Source organism: Amblyraja radiata, chromosome 5 (assembly GCF_010909765.2).
Source record: "Amblyraja radiata isolate CabotCenter1 chromosome 5, sAmbRad1.1.pri, whole genome shotgun sequence".
NCBI lineage: Eukaryota > Metazoa > Chordata > Chondrichthyes > Rajiformes > Rajidae > Amblyraja > Amblyraja radiata.
The window spans coordinates 83,905,174-83,929,066 of record NC_045960.1 but is presented as its reverse complement, the minus strand read 5'-3'; positions in this window follow the sequence as shown (position 1 = coordinate 83,929,066).

Sequence of the window (23,893 nt, the reverse complement as noted above, 5' to 3'; positions counted from 1 at the left end):
GTATCTACCTGGTAGGTAGATAGCTGAGACCCAAATATCCCTTGCAATACACCAGTGCCAAATAAGATTTGCCAATCTGTCGCAAGATACAGATTTAACACCACCCATGTGATTAACATATGCCACCGTAGTTGTGTTATCAATCTGAAGTTGAACATTCACATGTTGCATGGTGTTGCAATAAGCCTTGAGCCCATAGTGTGCCCCCAACAATTCTAGGTAATTGATCCCATGTTGTTGAAGAATTGCAGACTCCTGCTCGTTCCATCTACCCCCGCAGCTGGTGACAGTGTCAGTTGCTCCCCATCCTAAACCGCTTGCATCGGTTTGTAGGACCACCGATGGGGTAACCAGCAAAATTTCCCTTCAGCTATGACGTATGTTCATCATCCACCATTGTAATTCAACAATGGCCTTGGCTGGCAATCACATTGGTCTGCCGTACTGACCAGCGTGGGATCTGAGTGCTCGTTCCTTTGCTCGTTGTAAATTTTGATAATGCAAAGGCCCTTGGCGTACTGCTGGAAATGCAGCCACTAATTTGCCAATTACACTCACTGTTTGCTTGATAGATGGCTTATGTTTGACTATAAGGTCGTTGCAGCCTTTGGTTAAATCTAATTGTTTGCCCCTAGGCAAAGTCACTGACATGTGAACTGAGTTAATTGTGAACCCCAGGTAATCAATAACCTTGGTAGGTGTCAATTTGGACTTAACTGGATGGATGAGGAGCCCAAGTCTTTCAAACATGAGTTTTGTAGCTATGACTGATGATTCTGCCAATTCTTTGGTGACCCCAAAAATAAAAATGTCATCCAAATACGCCATGACTATGTGATTCTGAGATGGTAGTAACCCCAGAATAGGTTTCAGTAGTTTGGTGAATAGTCTGGGGCTGAGTAGCCCATTCGCAGCTTTGTATTGCCATAGCTGACCCATCCAGTTAAACTTCAAATATCTCCTGTGCTCTCTGTGAATAGGTACCGAATAGTATGCATCTTTTAGGTTGATGCATGCCATATAACCATCTTTGGAAACCAGCTGGATGGCTGTGCCAAAGTTATCCATTTTAAAATGTTTATACTGCACATATGTATTGAGTTCTGTTAGGTCTAGGATGATACGACACCCTCCATCCTTTTTCTCCTTGGAGAATATATAGATATAAATTGGTGAGGTTCCGGATGCGACCTATCAATGACCTCTTTGTAAGACAGAGTTTGGGTTTCTGCTTGTATGTCCAAACTTTCTTGTTGTGTGGGTGGTAATGAGTCCATAATGAACTCAATGTTGAACCCTTGTATACTGTGCAGTATAAACGGATCCGCTGTGACCCAACACCATTAATTCAAGAAAAGTTGCAACCTTCCCCCCCCCCCCCCCCCACTGGTGCGTGAGGCATGTGTAATGTGTTCCACAAGGAACTAGGTTGACTTACCTTCATTGTTACTGGCGGTATGGCGCTGGTTTCCGCTCGCGAGGCTTGGGAGGTTGAGCTGGTGGTTTCCCTTTGCGCATCCTCGCTGTGGGCCGGATGGGGCCTACCCCTAAAAAAGACCTTGATGCCTCCTGCGCAGGTCTTCCACCAGTGCTGGGGCCCCTAGGCATGTATCGCCTGGAGCTATAAGCGTGCATCCGTTGTGATGAACCCTTTTGTGTAGTCTGGCCTTTAGTTATGAGGTGGATGGTCTTCTCCTCATCGTCCAGCTCCCGTACCTGCCTTGGCAGATTTTGGTCAAATAGGAAGTTGGCTGGCTGAACGTTACTGGCTTTGCATAGCACAGCAAACTTCGAATTTATTGCCGGTCTGATTTCGTTTTTACGCAGGCAATTAATTTCAAAATGGGCATTGCAGAGTAATGCCATGGTGTCTTGTTGCCTGTCGTTCAGTAGCTCCCCATCTACTGACCTTGCAAACGACGTGATGCCAGACGCCACAAGTTTGAGGACTTTCTGGAGTTTTACCTCCTGTGTTCTGACTCCTGATCCAATCTGTTCCCAGATGGTGTGGTTCACTGCTTGTACATTGAGGAAGGCACAGTTTGCAGGAGGGGGGTACCTGTTGATGGTCTCCTCCATAGCCAGGTCTTTCAACTGGTGAGCCGCCAAGTAGTTTATATTTATTTAATTTTATTTTATTTAACCTTTATTTAACCAGGAGAAGTCTCATTGAGATTAAAAATCTCTTTTACAAGTCCTGGCCAAGACAGGCAGCAGCACAGTTCCACAGTTACAGACAATAATTTAAAAACAACAGAGAACATATAAATAGAGTCACAGTCAGAACATCATCAAACAAAGCATGTACAGACAGAAGAGCCTGCTTCAACATCATTAAGAAGGGATTTAAATCTGTTTATAGAAACCAGCTCCTTAAGTTTCAGTTCATTCTGCAGCTGGTTCCATGCGAAGGGAGCAGCATAACTAAATGCCCTTTTCCCCAGTTCAGTATGGACTTTAGGTTCAGTTAGTAAGAACAAGTCCTCAGAGCAGAGCTGATAAGTTCCTGTGCTTTTTTGAATTACATACTTCTGCAGGTATGAAGGAAGAACACCGAGGATAGTCTTATAAATAAGGATATGCCAATGATGGAGTCTGCGGATGGACAGGGCAAACCATCCAACTTGAGCATACAAAGTGCAGTGGTGCGTGAGGGTTTTAAAATTAGTAACAAATCTCAGTGCTCCGTGGTAGACCGTGTCCAAAGACTGTAGGCATTTTGAAGATGCATTCATATATAAAACATCACCATAGTCCAACACAGACATAAACGTTGCAGCAACAAGTCTTTTTTTGGCTTCAAAAAAAAAACAAGATTTGTTTCTAAAGTAAAAACCTAATTTTATCTTTAGTTTTTTCACAAGTTGCTGGATATGAGGTTTAAAAGAGAGAGAATCGTCAATTATAATTCCCAGATATTTATATTGAGACACAGATTCAACCACAGAGCCCTGCAAAGTGGTGATAGGAGGGAGGTCCGAGGGCTTTGATTTAGCTTTAGTGAACAGCATGAGCTTTGTCTTGTCAGCATTTAAAACAAGTTTTAAATCACACAGGTTACGTTGCACAGTGTTAAAAGCAGTTTGGAGCTGACAGAGAGCCTGATTTGGGGTAGACGCAGAGTGTCGTCAGCATAAAAGTGAAAATTTGCATTCGGAGCTTTATGATCTAGACTATTAATATAAATAGTAAATAATAAAGGTCCTAGAACCGATCCCTGTGGCACACCCTTGGATACATTAAGAGAGCTAGAAGTAATACCTTCTGCTCGCCCACACTGGGATCTGCCTGATAGATAGTTTTTAAACCAACAGACAGCTTGATCAGACAAACCGATGCTGCATAGTCTTTGTAACAATAAGGCATGATCCACAGTATCGAAAGCCTTTGATAGATCAACGAAAAGGGCTGCACAGTGTTGCTTATTGTCTTAAAATTCAATAAAATCATTTACCACTTTTAAAGCAGCTGTTGACGTACTATATTTTTTCCTAAAACCAGATTGAAATTCAGATAAAATACTGTTAGTTGATAAAAAAGTCCTTCAGTTGTTGGTTTACAATGGATTCCAGCACCTTAATTAAAACAGACAGTTTGGAGATGGGCCTATAGTTGTTTAGCACAATGGGGTCCCCCCCTTTTAACAGTGGGAGAACAAAGGCAGATTTCCAAATAAGGGGAATTTCGTTTGTCTCAACGAATAGATTAAAAAGATAAGTCAGAGGCAATGCAATAAAATCAGCGGCTAACTTTAGGAAGTAAGGCTCAAGGTTGTCTGGACCTGCCGATTTTTTTGTGTCTAAACATCTCAGGGCCTTATGCACCTCTGAAAGCGTCAAAAGTAAAGGCTTGCCCCTCAAAAAAACAACTACTATCAGAGCAAGCAGAGGAGCCTTGAGCTGTGTTTTGAGAGTTGAAAAGTGAACCAGAGGCAATGAAATGCTCATTAAAACAACCAAGCATGTCAGCCTTTTCATAAATTTGGGTAGAGTCTTTGACAATGCATGGAGGTAGCTCAATAACATTTTTATTTCCAGTTATTGATTTAATGGTTTTCCAGAATTTCAACGGATTGTTTAGGTTATTTGAAGTTTCAGTATTACTGGCCAGGTCTTCGTCCAGGGGTGCACCCAGTGGTGTGGTTATCGCAAACCTGGATGACAGTAATGGAACTTCTGCTCCGCGCCCCTGGGAATGCTCCCCCACTGTGCTCCCGTATTCAGAATCAGGGTAATGCTGACCCGATGTACTTCCTCCTCCTGCGGGGAAGACATTTTGCCGCCCCATGTATGAGGCTGCTGGCACGTCCTGCTGTGGATAACCGTGCTGATACTGCTCCCTCCTACGGAGCAGATCATTCTGGAGCCACCTCTCCATAAGGTGCTCCATATGGGTAAGTCGCCCACGGACGCTTCCCGACAACGGAGGGGATCCCTCCTCGCCTGACTCGTCTGAGTCTACGGGCCTCGCAGACGTCTGTGTGGCCTTGCGTCCCTGCGGGACCGCCACGGTGCTTTCCTCGGGCACCAGCTCTTCTCCTGCCGGCTCTACTGCCGGCGGCAATGTCGGTGAAACAGACAGTCGCCCGCTACCCGGATTACCGCGGTCTTCGGTAGCCAGCTTCCCCGCAGACCTGAAATTTTCTGAAAATACAAATTTTCTGAACCCGCCAAATAACCGCAGAGTAGTTTTAAAAACACTTACCTGCCGTTTTTTCAAACTTACCGCTGGGAGGACGCAGCGCGCCTGCCAGTCAGTCGTTTGGCACATAGCTTTCAGACGTAAATGACGCACACGCAGATGGACGGCCCTTCTTCACGTAGTCACTCACGTGACTCCGAAGTAAAATTGGCTTGGTATAATTGTAAATTGTCACTATGTGTGTCGGATAGTGTTAGTGTGCGGAGATCGTTGGTCAGCGTGGACTCGGTAGGCTGAAGGGCCTGTTCCGTGCTGTATCTCTGAACTAAAGTAAAAAGGAGATAAATCATGCTTCGATGAATAGTTCCCTTACACCTCTACCATATTCCACCCCATCAGAATTGCTTGGTACCAAAAAAGGGTAAGAGGAGGGCATGTGGTGAGAGGAATAAAAGGCAACATGATGCAGCACTAACTAGTCAAGCAGAGAGTACAAGAGAGATCTAAACATAAAGAGAATAGAGTCACACAAAATGGAAACAGGATCTTTAGCCCAACTTGCCCATGCCTATCAAGATACCCCATCTATAGCAGGCCAACCTGCATATGTTTGGCCCAAGATAGACACAAAAAGCTGTCAGTTGGTCAGACAGCTTCTTTGAAGGAAAAGGAACAGGTGACGTTTCGGGTCGAGACCCTTCTTCAGACTGAGAGTCAGGGGAAAGGTAAATAAGAGATATAGATAGTGATGTAGAGAGATATAGAACAAATGAATGAAAGATATGTAAATAATTAACGATGATAAAAGAAACAGGCCATTGTTAGCTGTTTGTTAGGAGAAAATGAGTACAGGCAATGAGACACACCAAGACGGCTTGTACTCGCTAGAATTTAGAAGATTGAGGGGGGATCTTATAGAAACTTACAAAATTCTTAAGGGGTTGGACAGGCTAGATGCAGGAAGATTGTTCCCGATGTTGGGGAAGTCCAGAACAAGGGGTCACAGTTTAAGGATAAGGGGAAAATCTTTTAGGATTGAGATGAGAAAAACATTTTTCACACAGAGTGGTGAATCTCTGGAACTCTCTGCCACAGAATGTAGTTGAGGCCAGTTCATTGGCTATATTTAAGAGGGAGTTAGATGTGGCCCTTGTGGCTAAAGGGATCAGGGGGTATGGAGAGAAAGCAGGTACAGGATACTGAGTTGGATGATCAGCCATGATCATATTGAATGGCGGTGCAGGCTCGAAGGGCCGAATGGCCTACTCCTGCACCTATTTTCTATGTTTCTATGTTTCTATGAAGCTGATATGATTTGAGGGGATGGAGTGATGGCGAGAGATAAGGAATGCAGGGGTTACTTAAAGTTAGAGAAATCAATATTCATACCACTGGGTTGTAAGATACCCATGCGAAATATGAGATGCTGTTTCTCCAATTTGCATTTGGCCTCCCTCAGACCATGGAGGTCAGGTTGGGAATGGGAAGGGGAATTAAAGTGTTTGGCAACCGGGTGACAGGTAAGTCTAGGCAGACTGAGCAAAGGTGTTCAGCGAAACAATCGCCCAGTCTATGTTTGGTCATTGTCTGTACTCGTTCTCACCTAACAAACAGCTAAAAATGTCCTGGTTCCTTTATCATTAATTGTTACTTTTTTTGCATATCTTTTATTCATAACTCTCTACGTCACCGTCTATATCTCTCCTTTCCCTTTCCCCTGACTCAGTCTGAAGGAGGGCCTCAATCCGAAATGTCACTTATTCCATTTTTCCAGAGATGCTGTCTGGCCTGCCGAGTTGCTCCAGCTTTTTGTGTCTATCTTCGGTTTAAACCAGCATCTGCTGTTCCTTCCTATATGTTTGGCCCATATCCTTCTAAACCTTTCCTATCCATGTACATGTCAACATTTATTCAAATGTTGTTATAGTACCTGCCTCAAATACTTCCTGTGGCAGCTCGTTCCATATACCTACCACCCTCTGAAAAAGTTGCCTCTCAGATTTACATTACATTTTTTCCCCTCTCACCTTAAACCTATGTCCTCTGGTGCTTGATTCCCCTGCTCTGGGCAAAAGAGTCTGTGCATTCACTCGACCTAATCTCTTAATGATCATGTACACCTTTATAAGATCACTCCATTGTATCCACTTAAGCCCACCAAGTCCATATTGACCAGCTATCACCCCATTCTCTAGCACTATCCTACTCACTAGGGACAATTTACACTTTACAGAAGTCAACTAATACGTCTTTGGAAAGTGGGAGGAAACCAGACCACTTAGAGAAAACCCACGCAGTCGTTGAGAGAACATACAAAAAGAACCCATAGTCATGATCGAAGCCGGGTCTCTGGTGCTACAAGCCAGCAATTCTACCATTGTGTCACTGTGCTGCTTCCTGCACTCCAAGTCCTAGCCTGCCCAGCCTAGAACCCTCTGCTCTGCAACACCCCTCAGGGCCTTGCCATTCATTGTGAAGTGAGTAGAATCTCCGACAATTCTGGCTTCCCACTTCAACAGCTCCAAAGCAGCATGGGAAGATGCCCTTTGGCCCATCACATCCTGTGAAGTATCAAGCTCCCATCTACCCAGTACCCTAAACACAGTTTCCATTTTACATAAAGGGCAGTTTATACCAATCCACAAGCCAAACTAGAGCACCCGGGGGACACCCGGGAGAATAGGCAAGCTGTCCACAGACAGCATCCCAGGCAAGAAATGAATCCTTGATTGCTGGAGCTGTGAAGCGGCAGCATTAACCATTTTGATTCCCCTGCTTTGGGAAAAAGATTCTGTGCATACAGCCTATCTAATCCCCTCGTGGTCTTTTACACCTCAATAAGATTACCCTACTGCTTCCGTTACACTTTAGATTTTAGAAATGAAATGCCTCCCTAGATTGTTCCATCAACGATATTGCCTATAAAGTCACAGCAATACAGTTCAGTTCAGTTTAATTTATTGTTACGTGTACCGAGGTACAGTGAAAAGCTTTTTGTTGCGAGTTAACCAGTCAGCAGAAAGACAATACATGATTACAATCAATCCATTTATAATGTATAGATAAATGATAAGGGAATAACGTTTAGGTAAAGCCAGCAAAGTCCGGCTTTTTGCAAAGGATAGTCCGAGAGACATCAAAGAGGTAGATAGTTCAGCACTGCTCTCTGGATGTGGTAGGATGATTCAGTTGGACCTCTTCCAGTTCTTGCACATTTCTTCTAGGTATGCCAGCATCGAAGTGCGATTTAGCCTACATCCTGTGGAATAAATATGCCGATAGGTGAGGTAATTTCGGCCCATAAACACATTAGTTTAGTTTAAAGATCCGGTGCAGAAACAGGCCCTGCGACCCACCGAGTTTGCGCCGACCAGCGATCACCCCATACGCTAACATTAGTCCTACACACACACACTAGGGGACAATTTTTACTGATGCCAATTAACCTACAAACCTGTCCGTCTATGGAGTGTGGGAGGAAACCGGAGCACCTGGAGGAAACCCACGCAGGTCACGGGGAGAGCATGCAAACTCCGTACAGGCAGCACATGTAGTCAGGATCAAACCCGGGTCTCTGGCGTTGGAAGGCAGCAACTCTACTGCTGCGCCACTGTGCCTTTAGTTAGAAAAAAAATCAAAAACATCAGCAGTTGGTAATCGCTGAGCAAATTTTGAGTCACTTGTTTCATTTCTAATGAGTTCTGTGTAATCGAACTCGAAAGTGACAAACCATAGAGTGGCCTCTATGTAATGCCTTTCCTGGTGAGGAATGTTTAGCCACAGACTAGGGCTTTTTGCAAGGTCACAAACACAATTGTTTTTCTCCAGCGCTGGATTTGCATCGACACCATGTAGCTGAGATTATGCAACAAATTTCCATTCCGCAGATGTCATTTGCTTTCCATTTTTCTTTTCAATATCAAAGAAAGCTGGCAAGAGCTTTTTGTTCTGTGATGTTTCTTTCATTTCTGGAAGCACAGCTCAGGCTGGTGTATTTGTCAAGCTGTTGTTGAAAGCAAAACCCCGACTTATCAGACTTTATCAGTCGGCTTGACGTTTTATTAGCTTCTGACAGGCATTCTGCTGCACGCCAGTTGTCAAATCAGAGCCCTGCAGCTGGTCTATGTATTCAGATGGCTACATCAGATACTAAAGAGCAGCTTGTAGTAAATGGATTGTGTAGGGGTGAGGGGCAGCGGGGGGATGGGAAGCAATCTGGAGCAGGGTGGGGGACAATCTAACAGAAGCTGCCCTTTATAAAGCTCAACCCAGCCTGTAATGCGACTGCCGCAGCTAATCGGCAAAATAGTGCGGTTGGCTGGTAGCTGTGCAGTTGCCGACTAGAAACTGCACACGAGAAATACCTGACTCCATCTGTCCTCTATTACTCCTTGTTCCATCCACCCAAGGCCCATTTTTCATTTTAAGTGCATGGTAGTCCGGTTGCCTGCTTTCTTTGATATCCGTGGCTTTTGCACATGATATTGCATTAACACTTCATCCATAAATCGGAATCCCTTTGCGAGTTTTATGTTGAAGTATTCCAGCTCATGAGTCCCAAGTGGGCGCATTTTCCAAACCACCTTAATGAATGACCCAACCAAACGGAGCTTTATTACCTGCCAGCTGGGGAGGAAGGTTTACTGATATTGTACAGTGTCCAGCTGGAAACACTATAGAGTGCATTCAGGTGGATGTCTGTATGAGAGGGAGAGAAATGAACTGAAATCCCTTCAGCCCACTCATCAGCATTATACACCTCACTACACTGTGGTTTTCACAAGTAATGGGGTCTGGCATGGCTCTCCCGATTGTTTTCCAGTGATATGATAGCTGTCATTGTGAAATGAACTTTTATTAACTGTTTTGTTTTACTCCATTTTAACAAAATTCATAAAACTTTCAGTGCCAAAGCAATCAAAACACCTCAGACATGGATTTTTGCAAGTCTTTGCTCTAGGATATGAATCTTTCCCAACCCATGGGTCAGCTAATTAAGATGAACCGAGGGGGAGTCACTGGGAGCTTTAGCCAATATAAGCAGCTGGCACTGAAGGCTTATAGCAACCAAGCACATTTATAAAATGCCCATTACTATTCTTTTTAATCGTTTTTTTGGTTAAAAAAAACATGATGCTGGAGATGATGAACAATTGGGATCTCGAGTGATCTGAGGATTGAATAAGTCAAGATTTCAAAGGCTTTCCTAAACATTTTAGATTTCTAGAAATCAAATTTTGTGCGGAATCATTCAAGAAATACAGCCCAGCATGTTAAAACATGAGCTGCGTGCATCAAAGAGGCTTGTGAAAAGAACTTGTCATCCTACAGCATAAGAATCAGGAAGATCATTTAAGGGGGCCCAAATTAATATCTTAACATTCCTATCATGTATGATTCAATTCACCGAAGATTTTGTTAGCATGCAGAAATGATAACGTCTTTAGAGCACTCAATTTAGATCCAGGTTAATTATGTAAAATATTTATGTTATGTTACAAAAATGAAATGGAACTACATTGTTGTAAATTGACTATTCTTCTGCACAGATCACTAGCGAACTTTCATCATGCATGGAAAACAAATATCGTATCACTTGACACCAATTTCTTTCACTGACTACTTGAGGTGCAGGCAGCTGGCAAGCTTCCTGCAGGTGAGAAAAAAAACTTTTTCACCCAGAGAGTTGTGAATTTGTGGAATTCCCTGCCACAGAGGGCAGTGGAGGCCAAATCACTGGATGGATTTAAGAGAGTTAGATAGAGCTCTAGGGGCTAGTGGAATCAAGGAATGTGGGGAGAAGGCAGGCACGGGTTATTGATTGGGGACGATCAGCCATGATCGCAATGAATGGCTCGAAGGGCCGAATGGCCACCTCCTGCACCTATTTTCTATGTTTCTATGTTTCTAAGCTCAGCTTTTTCTGCCCATCTTTAATTCCCATTGAGAAGATGGTAGTGAGTCACTGCTTTAAACCACTGCAATCCTTCTAGTGGGGTGAGAGTTGCAAAATTGAGATGCAGTGACAATGAAGGAACAGTGATGCATTACCATGTAGGCTCGGTGTGTGATTTGGAGGAGATTCTGCAGATGCTGCTCTTTCCCTAGCCATAGGGAAGGTAGGAATTGGCAGAAATTTTGGAAGGTAGCAATGTACAAATTCCTACACTGGCAATGTAAGAATTCCATCCTGCCAGACATTGTCTGCCACGGTCTGCCCCACAACCAGGCTGTATGAAAACGATTGCTCAATGTTTGAGCTCACACATAATACCAGTGGTTAAAAATTATAAACCATTTTTTTCCTTCTGTGATCTCTAAGGACACCTAGATCCAGATCCAGATCCAGTCCAATTGGCAGGCTTCCTCTGGTGCTATTCCATCTGGAAACTCCAAAGGCTAAATCCCTTTTCCTTCCACCAATGTGCAGACCCAGTAATGCTGAACCTGGGAATCTTGGGACACTGCAGTAGGTAGGATAGTGGGGTACACACTGGTTCCTAATTTTCTCTTTGCAATACAGTAAGTAAGGATGAAGATTTCATTGGTGTAAAAAAACTCATTAACCTATCTATTTAATCCCATCTTTTTTTTCATTTATCCTATCCTATGGCTAAGTAAATCTGAACATTACGCAGTTCAGTAGAGTGTATCAATGTATTTCAAACACAAAATAAAAGAATGATATTAACATGAGAAGTGAAGTAAGCATTTAGCTTCTTGGGCTTGTTCTGTCATTCAATGATATTGTGACGGATTTGTTGACAACTTAAAGCTGCACAGTGGCGCAGCGGTAGAGTTGCTGCCTTACAGCGCCAGACCTGGTTCGATCTTGACTACGGGTCTTATCTGTACAGGGTTTTCTCTAAGTCCTCCAGTTTCCTCCCACAATCCAAAGACATATTGGTTTGTAAGTTAATTGGCTTCGGTAAAAAATTGTTAATTGTCCGTAGTGTGTAGAATATTGGTAGTGCACGAGGTGAACGCTGGTCAGTATGGACTCAGTGAACTGAATGGCCTGTTCCCATGCTGTATCTCTAAAGTCTAAAGCAAAATGTTCACATTCAATGCCTTTGCTCCATTGTTACTAATGGTTTGGTTAATAAAAATGCAATGCCAGTGCTGGCCACTTGTGATAGTTATTTGAAGGCACTGTCCATGTAGTCCACCTTACCTGCCTTTTCATATAAGCCCTGGATTTACTTTCTTCTTTGAGCATTGCTCCATTCCTTCATGAAAGCTATAACTGAAAATGTTTCTATCAACTTCCAGGCAATGCATTTTACATAAATACAACCCACAGTAGAAAACCAATTCTCCTCAACTCCCTTTGGTTCTTTCACTGATTATATTCAAACTATGTCCTTGGATAATGATTCTTAACACCAGGAAACAATTTTCCCTCATTTTTTCTATCATAATTTCATGCACACTATAATTCAAAGAAGAATCAAATACTAAATTAATTTCAAACAATGTAGTTTTAAGCAGAGGCGTGGGATAAATCTGCGACAACAGCAAAAGCCACAAGTCATAAGGAACTGAATCTGTTTTGGAGACTGCCAGCATAATTAGGAGGCAGCACAGTGGCGCAGAGGTAGAGAGCTACTGCATTACAGCGCCAGAGGCCCGAGTTCAATCCAGACTATAGGTGCTGTCTGTACGGAGTTTGTACATTCTCCCAGTGACCTCCGTGGGTTTTCTCCGAGAACTTAGTTTCCTCCCACATTCGAAAGACGTACAGGTTTGAAGGTTGATTGGCTTGGTATGAATGTAAAATGTAAAATTGTCCCTAGTGTGTGTAGGACAGTGTTAATATGCAGGAGATCACTGGTTGGTGCGGGCTCGGTGGGCCGAAGAGCCTGTGTCTGTGCTGTATCTCTAAAACTAAAAACTAAATGACATTTGGCTGAATCTTGCCCGTCCTACTTTGCTGCTCATTAGGCTAAATTAGATGGAAAGATGGAGGGCATATTTTTTTTTAAATAATCTTTAATCAGTTTTTACTTGTGCCGTTAAGTCTGTTGTTCAGTGATTCACCACAGCATGGGGTCAATGATCTGCCACAGTTTGTCTTCCTGCCAGTTTCATCATTCTAATTACAATGATTTATTTGGTGGGAGTGGTTGGTAAATTTACTGGCCACAGGATCACTATTTCATATGTGTGAAATGCTCCTAATAGTCTGCAGACATACTGAGGGTTTATTTTTCAATGGATTGGGAGCCTGTAACCTAAAAATAACAAAAAAGTAATAAATCCTAGATATTACATATAGTAATGCACCCTACATAGAATAGATATTTTTGATTTTGATTGATTGTACAAAATGCAGGTCAAAATAAATGAACAATCAGCAGGTGTTAGATGTGATATGACCATTTTTTCACAATCATCCAAAGTTAAAACCAATCTTGATGCAATTTAGAATTTTATTTCAACTGATGTTGTCGTTGATATGTTGTTAATGCACCTCTCTTTCTTTCTTCTTCTTCAGTGAATATATTCTACTCTACCCTATAATGTTCAATTCTCAGTTCCGAACTTCCTGTAACCATGTCACAACAATATCTTCAATATTTGTTAATTTGCAACATATTGAATAGTATCAGCTCTGTTATTTTATGGACATCATGTGCATAGCTGTACAGGTGGTTGAACTTCCTATTTTAACAGTTCCTCTTGTATCATCTGTAGCCAATCCCTTTGTAGTCCTGTTCTCCAACTGTTTCTTCCCTTGATATTTATGTCATCTGGTTTGGTCTGTCATGAATCTATAGGGTCGGTAGGTAAAATTGAAGTGCATAGTATTAGGGTAATGGATTGGCATGGACTGACAATTGGTTAACAAACAGGAAAAAGCATAATTATTTGGGTGGTAGTTGATAACTTGTGAGGTACAGTAGGAATCGATGCTTAAGCATTTGCCATTCATAATGTATATCAATAATTTTGATAAGGGAACAGAATGTAGTGTCTTAAAGTTTCTTAATCACATCAAATTTGGTGTGACAGTGAGTAGTTAGTTAGTTAGTTAGTTAGTTATCACATGTACCGAGGTACAGTGTAAAGCATTTGTTGCATGCTAACCAGTCAGGGGAAAGACAATACATGATTACATTCGAGCCATTCACTGTGTATGTAGGAATAGAGTAGGTATGTTGCAAAACCTACCTTAAGCGTCGCTGCAGATCTGTCCCAGCCCGTGTGTGTGATTTTGGCGCCATTGAGAGGGGGGCGGGTTTAAAACGCGATTTTCCCTAGGCTGTTCAAATCGAGCTTGTTCAGCCTACTTAGTTGCTGACGAAAAATCGCTTGAAGGTTTGTTCGATGGAGCTATTTTTACATTTAGCGGGTTTATTTAATTATTATAGTAGTTTAAAAATTATCCTCCAAACCCGCGACCGCCGACCATTGTCTCATACAGGGGACAACGGAAAGTAGGTTGTTTATTTTTACATTAAAAAGCGCTTCTTAAGATCCCTTTATACAAAGTTTTATGTTGCGAGTAGCTAATTTGGGGGCCCCATTAAATCCCGCAGTATTTTTCTAGGCATTTGGGGCACAAATCTACCGCAATGGGAATGTTCTAAACCAGCGCGTTCCACAGGATCCCACGCGAAAGCTGATTTAAATGGCCATTAATTTACAGCAATTGAACACTAAATTCCTTCCATTTGGCCTATAAATTAATATAAATGAGATTTTAAAATTATGTTTTATTGTGAATTCTTGTGAATCTTATTTGGACACTTAGGCTATTTAAAAATGTTAATCTTTTCTTAAGAAATGGATAGATGTTTAGATCTAGTAATTGAAGTTTGGAATTAGCTACAATTGGGTAACTAACTAATTATATGCTTTATTGAGTAATGAGGAAGGGTTAGTTAGCAGTCTTGTTGTACGTGCCCCCTTGGGCAAGAGTGACCATAATATGGTTGAGTTCTTCATTAGGATGGAGAGTGACATTGTTAATTCAGAAACAATGGTTCTGAACTTAAAGAAAGGTAACTTATGGGACGTGAATTGGCCAAGATTGACTGGCAATTAATTCTAAAAGGGTTGACGGTGGATATGCAATGGAAGACATTTAAAGACTGCATGGATGAACTACAAAAATTGTTCATCCCAGTTTGGCAAAAGAATAAATCAGGGAAGGTAGTGCATCCGTGGATAACAAGAGAAATCAGGGATAGTATCAAAGCGAAGGATGATGCGTACAAATTAGCCAGAAAAAGCAGCATACCAGAGGACTGGGAGAAATTCAGAGACCAGCAGAGGAGGACAAAGGGCTTAATTAGGAAAGGAAAAATGGATTATGAAAGAAAACTGGCAGGGAACATAAAAACTGACTGCAAAAGTTTTATAGATATGTGAAAAGAAAGAGATTAGTTAAAACAAATGTAGGTCCCTTGCAGTCAGAAACAGGTGAGTTGATCATGAGGAACAAGGATATGGCGGACCAATTGAATAACTATTTTGGTTCCGTCTTCACTAAGGAAGACATAAATAATCTGCCGGAAATAGCAGGGGACCGAGTGAAATCCAGGTTAGTCGGGAAGTGGTGTTGGGTAAATTGAATGGATTAAAGGCCGATAAATCCCCAGGGCCAGATAGGCTGCCTCCCAGAGTACTTAAGGAAGTAGCACCAGAAATAGTGGATGCATTAGTAATAATCTTTCAAAACTCTTTAGTTTCTGGAGTAGTTCCTGAGGATTGGCGGGTAGCAAACGTAACCCCACTTTTTAAGAAGGGAGGGAGAGAGAAAACGGGGAATTAGTTTAACATCGGTAGTGGGGAAACTGCTAGAGTCAGTTATTAAAGATGGGATAGCAGCACATTTGGAAAGTGGTGAAATCATTGGACAAAGTCAGCATGGATTTACGAAAGGTAAATCATGTCTGACGAATCTTATAGAATTTTTCGAGGATGTAACTAGTGGCGTGGATAGGGGAGAACCAGTGGATGTGGTGTATCTGGACTTCCAGAAGGCTTTCGACAAGGTCCCACATAAGAGATTAGTATACAAACTTAAAGCACACGGCATTGGGGGTTCAGTATTGATGTGGATAGAGAACTGGCTGGCAAACAGGAAGCAAAGAGTAGGAGTAAACGGGTCCTTTTCACAATGGCGGGCAGTGACTAGTGGGGTACCGCAAGGCTCAGTGCTGGGACCCCAGCTATTTACAATATATATTAATGATCTGGATGGTGGAATTGAAGGCAATATCTCCAAGTTTGCGGATGACACTAAGCTGGGGGGCAGTGTTAGCTGTGAGGAGGATGCTAGGAGACTGCAAGGTGACTTGGATAGGCTGGGTGAGTGGGCAAATGTTTGGCAGATGCAGTATAATGTGGATAAATGTGAGGTTATCCATTTTGGTGGCAAAAACAGGAAAGCAGACTATTATCTAAATGGTGGCCGATTAGGAAAAGGGGAGATGCAGCGAGACCTGGGTGTCATGGTACACCAGTCATTGAAAGTAGGCATGCAGGTGCAGCAGGCAGTGAAGAAAGCGAATGGTATGTTAGCTTTCATAGCAAAAGGATTTGATTATAGGAGCAGGGAGGTTCTACTGCAGTTGTACAGGGTCTTGGTGAGACCACACCTGGAGTATTGCGTACAGTTTTGGTCTCCAGATCTGAGGAAGGACATTATTGCCATAGAGGGAGTGCAGAGAAGGTTCACCAGACTGATTACTGGGATGTCAGGACTGTCTTATGAAGAAAGACTGGATAGACTTGGTTTATACGCTCTAGAATTTAGGAGATTGAGAGGGGATCTTATAGAAACTTACAAAATTCTTAAGGGGTTGGACAGGCTAGATGCAGGAAGATTGCTCCCGATGTTGGGGAAGTCCAGGACAAGGGGTCACAGCTTAAGGATAAGGGGGAAATCCTTTAAAACCGAGATGAGAAAAACTTTTTTCACACAGAGAGTGGTGAATCTCTGGAACTCTCTGCCACAGAGGGTAGTTGAGGCCAGTTCATTGGCTATATTTAAGAGGGAGTTAGATGTGGCCCTTGTGGCTAAGGGGATCAGAGGGTATGGAGAGAAGGCAGGTACGGGATACTGAGTTGAATGATCAGCCATGATCATATTGAATGGCGGTGCAGGCTCGAAGGGCCGAATGGCCTACTCCTGCACCTAATTTCTATGTTTCTATGTTTCTATATTTGTTTCAGAATGCTTCAATCTATGATAACTGAAAATTTCATTCAGTTCTCTTAATTTTTAAGAAAGTTATGGGTTTTTGACTGTCCACGGTCACAGCTTTTATGTTATGTCCATAGAAAATCAATAGGGAACAAGATGCTAATTTCCGAGTATGAAAATGGCCATAACCTTTTTTAATACTTGAGATATGAAAGTGAATTAGGTGTCAAATTAAACTTCTTTTTATGCTTTATCTGATGGGATAAATTGCAGACTTGATTTTTAAAATCTCAAAATTTTGTAACATTGCTAAATAGAGGTTCAAAAGTGTGGAGCGATTGTAATGTGTGATTGAAGATCCGCTTCTGTGACTTGTACACAAATAGCTGCCTGTGTTGGGCGCCAAAAAGACAATGCAACTTAGACAAACAGAGAAAAAGGCAAAAAAAACTTGGCTGATGAATTATAAGGTGGAGACTAATGCAAAGTCATCTACTTTGGTATAAAAAACAAAGGCACAAAAATAACAAATGGTGTTAAATGAATAAGTTTTGATGTACAAGGAGACTTGGATGTTCTTGATTAATCCTCAGTGAAATGATATATGCTCTGCAATAACTTAAGGCAGCAACTGGCATCTTGGTTTTCAGAGAGAAAGTTTTTAAGTGTTTTTTATGAATTTTTAAAGTTTTTTAGAAGAAGAATGGCTTGCTACAATTATACAGGGCTTACTAAGACCACACTTAGAGTATCGTGTGCACTTTAAGTTTCCTTACCAAATAAAGGATATACCTGCTTTGGAAGAAACTCCATGAAGGTTTATGAGATTAATTCCTGGGTTGGTGGGACAAGAGATCAGGTTAGTATTCACTACAGATAAAAAAAATGAATGGAGATCTAATTGAAATGTGCAAAATTCTGACAGGCCGAGACAGATTAGATGTGAGAACATGTTTCCCCTGGCTGGGATGTTTAGAATGAGGAGTCAGATTCTCAGGTTACAGGGGAAGAGTTTCAGACTGAGATGAGATATTTCTTCACAAAAGATGGTGAACCTGAAGAACTCTTTACTGCAAAACACAGATATGGACAGGGACAAGGTTATTGAATATAATCAAGAAGGAAATTGATAAACTTCAGAATAGAAAAAGCATCAAGGTTTAAAGGAAGAGAGCAGCAATATGGTATCCAGATGGATGAACAACCATGATCGTATTGAAAGGCAGAGCTGGCTTGCAGGGTCAAATGACTTTTTCCCTCATACTTTTTATGTTTCTTTACCTTTGGGCTTGAAACATAGCCCACATTATCAGAGTGTATTCTTCAAAAGTACCTCATTGGTTGCAAAAACCCGAGATTATGAGAAGTGAAATTGAAATATGATTTTTTTTCCTGTACATTGATGTTTGTTTTCTTTCTTCAATCCCACGTGTGCAGGGATCTTAAAAGGGTGAAATATTGTGCAGAGATAAGGAGAGGCAAGTCAAAGGATGGAATTTGGAATTAGCAATGTTGACCCAGGAGTCAGCTTAAGCCAGCAATGTTTTGGCCATGGAAAGAAAAGAGAGTTACTGTAACATTTCTGAAGCAGGTTCTTTGAATTGAAACGTTAACACTGTTTCTCTTTCCATTGATGCTGCCTGTCCTACTGGGCTTTCCAACATTCGCTTGGAGATCAATCTTGGTTTCAACGGACCAGGGAATCTTGTTTCTCATGGTCTGAGAGTCCTTTAGTTGCCTTTTGGCAAACTCCAAACGGGCTGTCATATGCCTTTTACTGAGGAGTGGCTTCCATCTGGCCACTCTACCATAAAGGTCTGATTGGTGGAGTGCTGCAGATATGGTTGGCCTTCTGGAAGGTTCTCCCATCTCCACAGAGGAACTCTGGAGCTCTATCAGAGTGACCATCGGGTTCTTGGTCACCTCCCTGACTAAAGCCCTTCTCCCCCCACCCCCCCCCCCCCGCTTTGAGAAATGGGGGACAATTCCCCCCCCCCCCATGTTTTGTAAGACGCTTTATCAGACGCTATCTAAGGGCTGAATCGGCCCGTTAGCGGGGCCTTTCAGCGCCCGGCGCGGCTTAAAATCAAACTGCATCGAGGCGACCGAGGCTCCCGATGTTGAAGCCCCCACTGGCCGATGAAAGACCCCGTGAAAGGGCCGATTCAAACCTCACGATTCGGGGCGGACGAAGCTGCTGTTGCTGGAGTTCGGAGTGGGTCACTAACCAGGTCAGCTCCCGATGTTACCGTGCACAGGGCCCACGACCGAAGTCTCGCACGTGTGCGCATGCGCGTGCATGGCTGCCAATAAATTGTATCCCCCCGCATGTTTTGATAGCGATTTCTGTGCCTGCCTGTTGATGTGTGCGGCCAAATGCCTCATAAATGTTGCTGTCGTATCTTCCTCCACCACTTCCCCCATTGGCAGGGTCCAGGCTCCCACCATTTTCTGAATTTAAAAAAAAACTTGCCTCACACATCTCCTTTAAACTTCCCTCTCCCACCTCAAAACTAGGTCCTCCAGTATTTGACATTTCCACCCTGGGTAAAAGACTGGCAATTACACCAGTATATCCACAGAACAGAGCCTCTTGAAAATCTTACTGATCCACTTCACCACTATAACTATTTACAAGCCTTTGACAAACTGCCTAATGTTGACTTTATAGTTGCTAATAAAAATGCTCTCTTAACTCCAGTATACTTAGCTGAAATATCTAATCTATCATTTGGTAAATCTACATCGAAGTGAAAAATCTATTATGTGCCCTATAATTAAACTACATCCGTCCACTTGCACTGCCACTAACACTACTATAAACTGAATGAAATTTGTTCAGTGTTTTGACCAGAACTGTTTTACAATGTTCTGATGCCGGTGAAGTCAATATAAATAGTAGCAATGTTACAAAATTTTGAGATTTAAAAAATCAAGTCTGCAATTTATCCCATCAGATAAAGCATAAAAATAAGTTTAATTTGACACCTAATTCACTTTCATATCTTCAGTATTAAAAAAAGTTATGGCCATTTTCATACTCGGAAATTAGCATCTTGTTCCCTATTGCTTTTCCATTGACAACACAAAAGCTGTGATCGAGGACAGTCAAAAGCCCATAACTTTTAAAAAAAATTAAGAGAACTGAAATAAATTTTCAGATTATAGATTGAAGCATTCTGAAATAAATATGAAACAATCTTACTTGGATGACCTGAAATTAAAGCATATAATTAGTTAGTGACCTAATTGTAGCTAATTACAAAATTTAATTACTAGATCTAAACATCTATCCATTTCTTAAGAAAAGATTAACATTTTTAAATAGACTAAGTGTCCAAAGAACATTCACGCAAGAATTCACAATATAACATGATTTTAAAATCTCATTGTCTTGAATTTATAGGCCAAACGGAAGGAATTTAGTGTTCCCGTAAATTAATGGCCATTTTAATCATCTTGCGAGTGGGATTTTGTGGAACGCGATCGATTGGAACGTTGCGGTTGCAGTGAATTTGAACCCCATATCGGCAGGAAAAAAAATGCCGGTTCGGATGGGCCCCCAAGTCACCTTCTCGCAACGTGAAATTTCGATTAAAGGCATCTTAAGAAGCACTTTTTAATGTAAAAATAAACGGCGTACCTTACTTTGTCCCGTACGTGAGATCCATCCCGTTGACGGCATTCATAGCTTTAGAAGATGATTATTAATTTACTCTAGCAATTAAATAATCCAGCGCAGTTTAAAAATAACTCCAGAGAACGAATGTCGGAGCGATTATTCTTCAGCAACTAAACAGCCTGACGAACATCGATTTGAACAGCCTGGAGAAAACCGCATTTTAAACCCGCCCCTCTCTCAAAGGCGCCAATGTCGCGCACACGGGCAGTGACAGAACTGCAGCGTCGCTGAAGGTAAGTTTTGTAACATACCTATAAATAGTCGTCAATTCTCTCCCTGACCTGAAACTCATCTCTGGAACACCTAGACAACAAGGACACCTACGTCAGACTCCTGTTTAGTGACGAAAGCTCCACCTGAGTATCACCAAAATCCTGGACATAACAGTCAGTACACCCCTCTTAATATTGGATCCTCGACTTTCTGACTCCCAGGCCAAGATCAGTGAGGATGGGCGATAACACCTCCTCCACAAGAATTCTCAACATCGGTGCTCTGCAAGAATGCCTTCACAGTCTCCTATTATACGTTACGATGCAATAGAACTATATTTATCCCAGGAGGGAAATTGATCTGCCAACAGTCATAAGAACACAAAAACACAAATACATGAAACATGAATTTAAAGTGACGAGTGGAAAGTATTGGGATGTGCAAATATTGTAGAGGGGGGGAGTCAGTCTCAGTCTCAGTCTACCCCACTACAGAAGAGGGAGGAGTTGTACTCCCTAAATGCTCACAATTGCGCAGCTAAATTCTACTCCAACTACATCTACAATTTGGCAGGTAATATCACGATGGTGGGCTGGATCATGAACAATGATGAGACGGAGTACAGGAAGGTGATAAAGCACTTGCTAACATGGTGTCGGGACAAGATCTCTCTGGATGTTAGCAAGATGAAGGAGCTAGTTATCGTCTTCAGAAAGTGTAGTGGAGTACATGACCCAATTAACACCAATGTTGCCAAAGTGGAAATGGTTGAGGGCTTCAAGTTCCTTGAGGTATATATTACCAATGATCTGTCCTGAACCAACCACATTGAAGCCACAACCAACAAAGCACATCAACTGCTCCACTGAGACTGGAGACTAAAGAAATTCAGCATGAGCCTGAAAAAACATAGAAACAAAGAAAATAGGTGCAGAAGTAGGCCATTTGGCCCTTAGAGCCAGCATCACCATTCAATATTTGAATATAGAAGCAGGGGTTGGACAGGCTAGATGCAGGAAGATTGTTCCCGATGCTGGGGAAGTCCAGGACACAGTTTAAGGATAAAGGGGAAATCCTTTAGGACCGAGATGAGAAAAACATTTTTCACACAGAGAGTGGTGAATCTCTGGAACTCTCTGCCACAGAAGGTAGTTGAGGCCAGTTCATTGGCTATATTTAAGAGGGAGTTAGATGTGGCCCCTGTGGCTAAAGGGGTCAGGGGGTATGGAGAGAAGGCAGGTACAGGATACTGAGTTGGATGATCAGCCATGATCATATTGAATGGTGGTGCATGGGGATGAAGGGCTGAATGGCCTACTCCTGCACCTATGTTCTATGTTTCTGTAATATGATCATGGCTGATCATTCTAAATAGTACACCATTCCTGCTTTCTCCCCATATCCCTTGATTCCATTAGCCCTAAGAGCTATATCTAACTCTCTCTTGAAAACATCCAGTGAATTGGCCTCCGCTGCCTTCTGTGGCAGAGAATTCCACAGATTCACAACTCTCTGGGTGAAAAAGTTTTTCCTCATTCAGTCCTAAATGGTGAATGGTATTCTTAAACTGTGACCCCTGGTTCTAGACTCCCCCAACATTGGGAACATTTTTCCTGCATTTAGCCTGTCCAATCCCTTAAGACTCTTGCAGACCTCTCCAGATGCACCATAGAAAGCATATTGTCAGGTAGAAACCCAGGGTAATTTTTGGCAGGCACAGTGGTGCAGATGGTTGAGACTGTGCCTCACAGTGCCAGATACCTGGGTTTAAACCTGACCACAGGTGCTACCTGGGTGCAGTTTGCATGGTCTCCCGCTGACAATGTAGGTTCCCCCCGGGGCGCCAGTTTCCCCCTAAATCAAAATTGACCACTGTAAATTGTCCCTATTGTGTAGAATCCAGGAGGAGCTGATGACGATATGAAGATAATTAAATTAGACTAGATTAGTGCAGGATTAATGTAAATGGGTGGTTGATGGCCAGCATTGACTCAGTTGGCCAAAGGAACTGTTTCCATGCAGATTCTCTCTTTAACTCTATACGCGATTCCTCTCCTGCCATGCACACCTCCACAACACAAGCCAGAAAACATTCTGCATGTCTGGGTGAATACGATACAATATAACTTTATTTATCCAGGAGGGAAATGGGTCTGCCACAAGTGAAAAGATACAGTTACAAGGCATTGTTAGTGCCATGTGCAATATACTGTCATAAGGGTGTGCCGTTTGATGACTGCCTCGCCAGTGGTCTGTCTTATCTCTTTCCTTCTTTGTGTTTTTAGTTTGTTGTAAAATGTATGTTTTAGTTTATCTTTTGTTTTGTATTATGTCGGAGGTGGTGGGGAGCGTTGGGGGAAACTTTTATTATCTCTTTCCTCGACGGAGCTGCGACTTTTTCCGTGTTGTAGCTCCGTCCGCACTGCGGCCTAACATCATGGAGCTGGCGATCCCTTTACCAGGAATCGACTTTGGAGCTCCAAAGTCGACCAGAATTTGGAGCCTGCGGACTTTAACAATGTGGAGCTCATGGTCTCTGGTTAGCGACCAACTTTGGGAGCTCCAAGCTATGGGAGCTTCAACCGCCCCGATTGCAGGATGTTCGATCACCCCGTTGTGGGAGCTTCAATCACCCCGACACGAGTGCTTCGATCGCCCCGATGAGGGAGCTTTGATCGCAGGCTGCGGTAGCTTCATTCGCCCCAACTGCGGATAGTTCAACTCCCCTGACCGTGGGAGAAAAGGAGAAAAGAAGATAAGGCTTTAATGCCTTCCATCACAGTGGAGAATGGGGAGGAGTCTCTGTGGTGGATGTTTATGTCAATTTTTTATGTAGTTGTGTGTCTTGTTACTTTTTTGGTATGACTGTATGGCAAACTAAATTCCTCGTGTTGCAAAACATATTTGGCTAATAAATTACGATTATGATTATGAATAATTATGAAATTTAAGTAACCATTTATTGCATGGATCATAATATTGCACAAACATGAAATTAAATTATCGAGTAGAAAAGTCCAGGATGAGCGATGAACAAAATTGGGGGAGGGAGTCAATCTACCCCACTCCAGAAGTGGGAGGAATTGTACAGTTTGATCGCCACAGGGAAAAAGGATCTCCTGTTCTGTGGCAGTTTCAACGTTCTGTGCAGTTTCAATACTGCAGTTTACAGGAAACATGACACCAAGCAGGACAGGCCA